The sequence below is a fragment of the Glycine soja genome, chromosome 18 (genome assembly GCF_004193775.1).
Source record: "Glycine soja cultivar W05 chromosome 18, ASM419377v2, whole genome shotgun sequence".
NCBI lineage: Eukaryota > Viridiplantae > Streptophyta > Magnoliopsida > Fabales > Fabaceae > Glycine > Glycine soja.
In genome coordinates this window covers 30,080,823-30,087,515 of record NC_041019.1, presented here as the reverse complement: position 1 = coordinate 30,087,515, position 6,693 = coordinate 30,080,823, and the positions used below count along the sequence as shown (strand labels likewise).

The window sequence follows — 6,693 nt, the reverse complement described above, 5'->3', positions numbered from 1 at the left end:
TCAAACCCATAACCTGCAACCAATAAATGTCCTAATGAACATGATCAGAAAATGCATAACTGTGAGCACTAAAAATACCACTGAGCCACAAACACCCTGATCCAAATAAAAATTTCAAAAATAAAAATCGCAAAAAGATACTGTGAGGTGTAGAGCTTGCATGCAAATCTAGATAATTAAGCACTGAGGAAAATACATAAAAATTATAGCTTACCTCGTAGATTATCCCGTAAAACTCTGAACAATATCAGAAATATGAGTTTAAGGTAAAAATAGCAACGAAGCATCCAAATATTATTATTATTATTATTATTATTATTATTATTATTATTATTATTATTTTATACAATAAGGCACAATCAAATCAAATAACAGAAAGCAACCGTGAGAACTAAAAACTTGCAATATTATACCTCTCTTTCAGGGTGGAATGGAACTTCAGGTCCACCCGTGACCTCAACGGCAACAACGCCAGCCAACTGCGTCAACACAAACACAACATTAAGTGCACAAACACCAAAAACAAAAAAACATCACCGGGTAGAAATCGGCGTAGCTCAAAATAGGGAACTCCACCTTGAGTGGCTCCAAAAGCCTAATAGCGATGTCCGAAGGGTCCACCAGTGTTTGTGCCCTTGTCAAAGGTTCCAGCAGAGTGCCATCTGCACACGAAACACACCAAAACGCGTCAAAACGATAATCCATAAACTCAATCGTAAATAACAGTGATCTAATGTTAAATAAAAAAATAAAAAAAAAACGCACGCCAAATAGAGCATTAGAGGAGCGCATCTCTTCTCAGCGATGAAGCCTCTGAGCTTCTTTGCCTTCTCAACAGCCTTCTGACATAGGGGAAAAAATAAACGGTAGTAAAAAAAACAAAACCAAACAATGAAAGAAGAATAATGTAGAAGAGGAAAAAATCGTATAACAAAACCCCTCTTCTCGTGTTTTTTTTTCTCCTTTTGGTCCCATCTAATCTCTCACTCGCCCACAAATCCATTTTCTTGTGGCAGAGGTGCATGCAAGGGAGGAAAAGAAAGAGAAACGGAGAGAGAAGGTGTGAGGGAAAAGATTCAGAAATAGAAAGATAAAAGATAAAAGAAAAAGAGGAGAAGATTGAGGAAGAGAAAGAGAAAGAGAGAGAAAGAGAAGATTGAGGAATAGAGTGTAACGTGGAGAAGATTGAGGAAGAGAAGGAGAAGATTGAGGAAATGAGAGTAACGTGGAGAAGATTCAGGAAGAGAGAGGAGAGTTCCGATTATTAAGTGAAATTAAATGGAGAGTTGAAATCCGCCGATCAAGGAGTGACATATGTTCAAAACTGCACATGCAACGCGACACGTGGCGGGGGCAACAAAAAAAGATGCAAAAAAATAAAGGGGCAAAATGACCAAAAAAAACCAAGGAAATGGACAGTTGTCACAATCTTAGGTAGGGGTATTTTAGGAATTTCCAGAGGGTTCTCTTTTATAGATAGTATCATACTTATAATAATTTGATCTCTCTCTATATATATATATATGATGAGGGATTAAATTACATCATTGTAACTTTGACAATTATAACATTATTTGATAACTTTTAATTGAATAATATTTTCTTAAAACTCACATTGGATTGAAAGTTCATTTCACATGCATCACATATGCAAAATTTCATATTAATCCAAAATAATTTGTTACCTCATTTATATAAATTAAAATCGACATAGTATAAGTTTTTCAAAATATACTAAAATATGGATGATTTTGATTAACTTCTTGTTTTTGTTCAATTTTGATAAAATTTGACACAAATCATCTTTGTAATATGTAGATATAATTTAATGGTCGGATCAATAAAAAATATATTTTATATCAAATAATAAAAATGGTTTGATTTGATCCCTCCTTTTATATATATATTTGCATTAGTGATGTTATTTACAAAATGATGTTGCATTTTCAATAAATATTATTTAAATATATATTAAAATAATTTAAAAAATGAAAGTTATGGGAGTACAACTTTTCCACCTTTAAAAATGGAGTCGTGTAACAAAGTAACTACTTTTATGAGAATGAGAAATACATTGGTCTTTGGAATATTTTAAGAGACTCCAAACAAATTATAGGAGTACTATAGTTTTAAGTTCATATTTTTTTAGAATGAGTTCTTAATTCATGAAACAAACACATTCTTAAAGTAATATTATATCTTTTTTTTAAATGAAAATATTAAATAAAAAAAATAAGTTTAAAATCTTAAAATTGTAAAACAAATTTAACATTTATCATATCAAGATATTTGAATCAACAAGTGATTGGATCCTGTGAAAAGGAATTAGAAGAAATATTACATACAATACTTGACACTAACTTAAACATGATTACTTTTGAAAAGTGATTAATGTGGGAAAATGAAATCAAGATAATAGAATTATTAGCAAAATGATGTATAATTATTGATTGTATTAACATAATAACGTCTCGTTTTGAATCCAATTTGTATAGAATTTTCAGCCCATGCTTTAATGATGTGCTGTGTACTTGTTCCTCCCAATTGTGGATATTGGGCAGCGTGAGAAGGCAGGCAATTAAAGGTATAACTATAGTATTATTTTGTTTTCCTTCATTGGAAATGGGTATAACTATAGACCATGGCTGGGGTGGTCTGCCGTCTGAGTTAAAGATTTGTTCTTGTTTGCCAGCTAGCTATATATCATTCACGCATTTCATATTTCGTAGTATGAAGGGAAATATCTTGGTTTCCATTGTGGTCCCCCTCCCATCGAAACTTTATGTTTAGACTTTTAATAATTAGTGATTTTAGGATATTGGTTAAAAAAATTTAAAAATAAAAATTTATTGTGAAAATGGTAAGAGAACATAAAATAAAATAAATCATGAACGATGTAATTTTATGTATTTTAATATTTTTTTTATTTCTTTAACCAATATCCTTAATAAGAACACAAATTAACATTTTTCTTATGTTTAATTTTGTGAGTATGATTGGTTACTATAGCATTTTGTGGAACATACCAAAGGGACATATAATCCTTGTTATGGTCGATTGCCTTGGATAAAAAAGAAAAACAAAAATAAATTAAAGCTAAATATATCTAGTTCAAGTAGAATTGAACTTAATTTCTTTAAATAACATCTTCAAGAGGATTGAATCTTGTATACTGAAATAAGAAATATATAGTTATCATTGAGGGTTAAGGTAAAAATAACCTTATATTGTAATTTAAAATATATTTTATATATTTAAAGATATTTATTTTTTATAAATTTTAATTATAATATACATTATAATTTTAAAATATTTACTTATGATGAATTTTAATTATAAAAACAAACATTTATACTGTGGAATACACATCAAAATACTAATTATAAAAAGGCTAATATAAAAAGAGATATTAGGTGTATTTTTGTAAAATTTCAGGCTAATTTTGATATTTTTAATTTTCAATTTAGATTTTATTTTATTTAAATTTAAAAATACCTGCTAAAATGTTGGTCTTTGCTCTAATAACTAAAACGATTCAATATAAAATTTTAAACTAAAAATATATAATTTTTATAAGCAAAAAATTAAACAAGTCACTCTCCAAATTATCTTTTTTCAAAAATTAAATAATTATTTAAAGTCTAATTTCTGAGATGCAGGTTCGTACTGTGATCTCTGGGTCTCACCAAATAATTTGTTCATTGACACTCCCATGAAATGATGTTGGCCCGTGGGGTCGGGCCAGATATATTCCCAACTCTTGGCTCAAAATAAGATATTTTAAGAAGTTTAACTTTTATATATTATTGTTAATGTAATTTTTTCTATATTTTTAACTAATTAATTTTGAGATAATTATCATAAAAATTAATAATTTTTCATACTTGAGTATAAAAAGAATAGTGATATACAACTCGCTGAACAGTAACAGTTCCCCATACTACACCCACCTATGTGGCATATTTTAATGACTAATATTTTTTTTTATGATAAGATTTTGTTTCTTTTTACCAAAAACTAAAATAAAGAGGGAAAAGGCATAAGAATCCACTCCTCATCGCACACTACATGATTTCAAAAGCACAAGGGTAACCTTTCATTGTTGCACCTTGATGCAGCTTGAGCACGTTGCGAATCGTTGCAACCTGAGCACGTCTCACATCATCTTCGCACACATATGTACTAATAATAAAAGGAATAAAAATGCAGAATTAATTAATATTTTTTAAAACACATTTAAATAAATGTCTTTCTAAAGGGTAAAAGGCTCACATTCACTTTTCTAACATCATAATAAATCATCTCGACTCAAAACAAGGTTGTCTAAGACTTCATGCAATTAATATAGAAATCTATACCCCAATGTCACATCCTATCAGAGCATTGTGTTCCCATGTCCTTTAGCATGAGGTTCTTCATAGTCATCCACCTAACAATCTGTTCCCACGAACATAAGGTTCGAGATCATCATAGGATCCAAACACAAATAGCACACAGAGAGTGAGTTATCACATTCCTATTTAATAGAAACTCACCCATCTATGTTTTTTTAAACAAAAAAAAGGGGGGGGGGACAAACCCTGGAATTTCAATGGATTGATTAAACATCAAACGACTCCATTACCGTCACTCCAAAATGGTCAAGTGACTAAATCAAACGGAACACACACTCTGAGGGAGTTCCCGGAGAGATTTGCAAAAGATAGGATAAGGTTGCATGAATTATCACCTCTTTCAAAAGGACAGTCAATCTGTGTTTTACAAAAAAATTAAATCAAAATCAAAATCACAAAATAGGGAAAGAATGTCATGAACATTGTACAACTTTCCATTGCATTGCATTGTTTCATATGAAGTCCGTATTTATCAAATTTCAAGTTAATTGCATAGATTTCCTACATCTAATGTCCAATCTTTTGAATTTGGGATGATCGACCCTCTCAAATCTCTTGTTTTCTCATAAGGGTGGACCCATGGGTACTAGTACCCTCACCTTCAGAGGGCTGCACGCCCTCGCCTTCGAAGGGCTGTTCGCCCTCGCCTTCGGAGGACTACACGTCCTCGCCTTCAGAGGACTACACGTCCTCGCCATCAGAGGGCTACACGCCCTCGCCTTCAGAGGACTGCACATCCTCACCTTCAGAGGACTACACGCCCTCGCCTTCAAAGGACTACACGTCCTTACCTTCAGAGGACTACACGTCCTCGCCATCAGAGGACTACACGTCATCGCCATCAGAGGGTTGCACGCCCTCACCTTCAGAGGGCTACACATCCTCACCTTCATAGGGCTACACGCCCTCACCTTTAGAGGACTAGACTTCCTCGCCATCAGAGGGCTGCACGCCCTCACCTTCAGAGGACTACACGTCCTCGCCATCAGAGGGCTGCACGCCCTCACCTTTAGAGGACTACACGTCCTCGCCTTCAAAGGACTACACGTCCTCCTCTTCAGAGAACTACACGTCCTCACCTTCAGAGGAGTGGACGTCCTCACCTTCAGAGGAGTGGACGTCCTCACCTTCAGAGGGCTACACACCCACACCTTCAGAGGACTATATGTCCTCCCCTTGAGAGAACTACACGTCCTCGCCTTCAGAGGACTACACGTCCTCGCCAACAGAGGACTACATGTCATCACCTTCAGAGGGCTACACGCCCTCACCTTCAAAGGGCTGCACGTCCTCACCATCAGAGGGCTGCACGCCCTCACCTTCAGAAGGCTGCACGTCTTCAGCATCAGAGAGCTACACGCCCTCGCTTTCAGACGACTCCACGTCCTCACCTCCAGAGGGCTGCACATCCTCACCTTTAGAGGACTGCACGTCCTCACCTTTAGAGGACTGCACGCCCTCACCTTCAGAGGACTGCACGTCCTCACCTTTAGAGGACTGCACATCCTCACCTGCAGAGGACTGCACATCCTCACCTTCAGAGGGCTGCACGCCCTCACCTTCAGAGGACTACACGTCCTCACCTCCAGAGGACTGCACATCCTCACCTTCAGAGAGCTGCACGCCCTCACCTTTAGAGGACTACACGTCCTCACCTCCAGAGGGCTACACGCCCTCGCCTTCAGAGGACTACATGTCCTCACCTTCAGAGGGCTACACGCCCTCGCCTTTAGAGGACTACACGTCCTCACCTTTAGAGGACTGCACATCCTCACCTGTAGAGGACTGCACGTCCTCACCTTCAGAGAACTACACGCCCTCGCCTTTAGAGGGCTACACGCCCTCGCCTTCAGAGGACTACATGTCCTCACCTTTAGAGGGATACACGCCCTCGCCTTTAGAGGACTACACATCCTCACCTTTAGAGGGCTGCAAGCCCTCACCTTCAAAGGGCGACACGTCCTCGACTTCGGAGGGCTGCACGCCCCCTCGCCTTTAGAGGGCTAACGTCCTCACTTTTAGTGGGCTCCACATCTTCACCTTAGGAGAATTTACAGTCCTCTGGCCTTAAATGCTTAACCGAGACTTCCGCTCCCAGTTAAGGGGCCAATAATTTCCTTTTATCAGCTCCGGGGCCACCCCCTGATCCTGGAGGAGGGCCAACTATGCAAGTACAACCAGAGGAGGAGGCTATCGTGCAACTACTGTGCATATCGGGACAAGATTTCACCCGTACCGCTACAAAGAGACGAGTGTGGATCATGCGCACCAACATGACCACTCTTACACAGATATGGAT

The 6,693-nt window shown here is 36.9% G+C and overlaps 1 pseudogene; it reads right to left on the bottom strand.

Annotated features, from left to right (window-relative positions):
* Positions 1 to 4,539, bottom strand: LOC114397152 (annotated as a pseudogene).
* Between the last annotated feature and the right edge of the window lie 2,154 nt (positions 4,540 to 6,693).